Below are 3,222 nucleotides of genomic sequence, written 5' to 3' on the forward strand. Positions count from 1 at the left end.
GATGAAAGTATGTTTATTTTTATTTGGTGCCTTTATAACCTTGACCGCTGAAGTATTTATTTAATTCGGAAATATTGATGAATATAAGTATGCCGCATATTTAATCGATACAGAAAGATAATACATTTACAATTATATACATTCATTTTGTTTATTGAAAATGTATTTGAGGTAGGTGTGTAGGTACGCAAACAACATTCGATTATCTTATCTTAATGATATTGGTCAAAATAAAAACACAAAGAGTGATATAACTTGTACTTTGTAGATAATGTTGGTTAACCAATAATCTTGTTTGAAAAGGCAAAAAGATAATGGCAGCGGTGGGATTCGAACCCACGCCTCCGAAGAGACTGGTGCCTTAAACCAGCGCCTTAGACCGCTCGGCCACGCTACCGTGAGCACATCACGTGAAATTACTGTCTATTTTCTAAACATTTTTTTTTTTTGTGAATGACGAATATTAGGTACTCCGAATTTTCAAGAATTTACTTATGTAGATCTGACAAGAAAATCGAGTTAGGTATTTATTTTTAAATCTCTTTTCACGATTATCCAAAAAAACGTGTAAGTAGGTAAATATTCAATTTTTCAAAACTTGTGCAAGAGGAGCATCCATAGAATGTGAAGTAACTTAGTTAACTTACCCGAATGTGAACAGCCCTTGCGTCACACCTCGGACACTGGCGATCAAGAGGCGCGTTCCTAGCACACAGTGTGTAGGTGAACGCGTACTGTGCTTGTATGATTAAAATATGACAGATCGACTGTTCACGTTTTTGACAGGCGGTAACTGTGAGGTAATCGAGAGGGAGTTGGCGGCACTTTCAGCGGGGAGCGGGAGTGGCTATATAAAATAAAAAAATAAAAAAGCCATTTATTCATCATCTTTTTTTTTACATGTCTTGTGTTTGTTCTTGTCTGTTCTTCTTCTGATGAACCCCTCATTGGGTGAAGGCCTCCTCTCCATCTCTTTCCAGGTGTCCCTATCTAGGGCTAGCGTCATCCACTGTTTCCCTGCTGCCTGGGTTACATCGTCAGCCCATCGTCTGTTTGGGCGACCTTCGCGCCGCTCTCCTGGGGGCCGATTTTTGAGTCTCACGGCGTTCGAATTCAGAAAATTGTCACTGAAAATAATAGGCAATTCACCGTTTTCAACCGGTATTTTAGTGACAGTGAGACTCAAAAATCGGCCCCCTGGTGGACCTTTCCATTTTGTTACCTCAATGGTCCATCTTCGGTCAGAGTAGCGCGATAAGTGCCCAGCCCAACGCCATTTCAGGGATAGAGCGTGTGTGAGAGCGTCAACTACTTTTGTCCTCTGTCTGATTTTAGTGCTGCTAATTTTCTGTATTTTCCTGATCTTTAATATACTTCTTTCCATCGCTCTTTGGGTTCTTAGTGGCCATATATACGATAATAATCTTTATTATAACTGTGCTTGCGTCCAGTTTCAGACTAAGACACATGTGCCGTCAGATACTTGACACTAACTTTTATTTTCTTCTCAAGGTCCTCTCACACTTATTAATATTTTTTTTTATGATTTTTATTACAGTATTTAACAAAAAGCGAACCACTTCCTAACGACGTGTCAAATTTAATGGACAACAAAATAAGCACAATATAGAACGTGAACTATTGAGAATGTTTATCAAGTAAGATGCCATTTATAAGCCCTTGCCATTGACATTTCTTACAGGTTTCTGGAATAAAGTTCTCAATTGTCTCTAAATGGACAAGCCGTTAAAAATCCATGTCTATGGTCGCTCCGCCACTGTTAACTACCAAAGACTATTGTAACCTCGTATAGACAGCTACTACAATCTAAGAAAAAAATGTAGCTCAGGACCATACAGAAAAAGGTACGGTGGCCTAAATGACGTTACACGGGGGACGCTCGGCTAGATGGCGCTAATATCAATATTTGACATTTTAACACATATCAAGCTAAGAATATGGGCCAAACATGTCAAAACTGAGGTTTAAAAGTTTTAAGCTTGTGTCGAGAGATGGCAGCCTATGCACTGTGATTACATATTTTACTTTGACAGTAACTCTCTATAATACTTGATCCTCTTTGTAAATACTCATTTGAAGTAGATACTTAGTTACCCGAGTGTGAACAGCCCTTGCGTCCAGTTTCAGACTGGGAATCACTTCGCAGAGCGGCTATTGACTAGTCAAGTGACTATCCGACCACGGACAGGCAGTAAGGATATTGACGGAGATGACATTTTTATTTTCAATATTACTTATTTACATAATCGTCATGGGAATCCAAAGTTGGTCTATGTTCAATAGTATTTTAGATCGTGTCATGGAAATAAAATTAGAACAATTTAGATTTTCTCAGGGTTTTTAGGGTACGCTTATTTTTAGGGTAATATTAATATAATTTTACTGTAATTTTACTTTGTATCTTATCCATGCTAATACTAATATTATAAATGGGAGAGTTTTTTTTTTGGTCAGAGGATTGAAAATTTAGAGAAATATCCTTTGAGAGGGACATCCCGGGGAGATAAATGGGAAAGTGTGTGTGTCTGTTTGTTTGTCCGTCTTTCACGGCAAAACGGAGCGACGAATTGACGTACTTTTTTAAGTGGACATAGTTGAAAGGATGGAGAGTGACGTAAGCTACTTTTTATCTCTTTCTAACGCGAGCGAAGCCGCAGGCAAAAGCTAGTCATTTTTAAGTTTAGATTTAAGTTTTAGTTTGCAATTTTATTTAAGGCCCCAATTTTATTGTTTATATTAGTTATGTGTTATATTTGAAATAAAAAAATATATACTTTTAATTTAACAAAATAAATGAAAACTAATATAATATTTTCATTTCACACATCGATCATCCTAGAGAGTACTTGCGTTTATACCCCACCAAAACAATTTATTGAAAAATTTTAACTCTACAGGCCCGTAGCCGAATGGCATTTAATTTCTCTGACGCGAAACGAAAACGAAACGCCGCGAAAGCTCTGTCGCGTCAATACGCAAGAGCGATAGAGATAGATATCTACAACTATTACTACCATTCGGCTACGCATCCTGGCCTCTTAATAAACTCTGTAGGTACATTACTCCCAGTGCAAAACCAAGTTCGGTCGATAGTTATCAGTAAAGATCATTTCCTATCACTTCAATGCACATGGCGCAGTGCATTCAACTGCATACAAATGACGCCCTTTGGACCATTTCGCATCCGATTCGATTTCAGAG

The 3,222-nt window shown here is 37.9% G+C and overlaps 1 non-coding gene across 1 annotated transcript; it reads right to left on the reverse strand.

Annotated features, from left to right (window-relative positions):
• Positions 1-315: 315 nt before the first annotated feature.
• Positions 316-397, reverse strand: Trnal-aag. The gene has a single exon. It is a non-coding gene; the product is annotated as a tRNA-Leu (tRNA).
• Positions 398-3,222: the final 2,825 nt, after the last annotated feature.

Source organism: Leguminivora glycinivorella, chromosome 18 (assembly GCF_023078275.1).
Source record: "Leguminivora glycinivorella isolate SPB_JAAS2020 chromosome 18, LegGlyc_1.1, whole genome shotgun sequence".
Taxonomy (NCBI): Eukaryota; Metazoa; Arthropoda; class Insecta; order Lepidoptera; family Tortricidae; genus Leguminivora; species Leguminivora glycinivorella.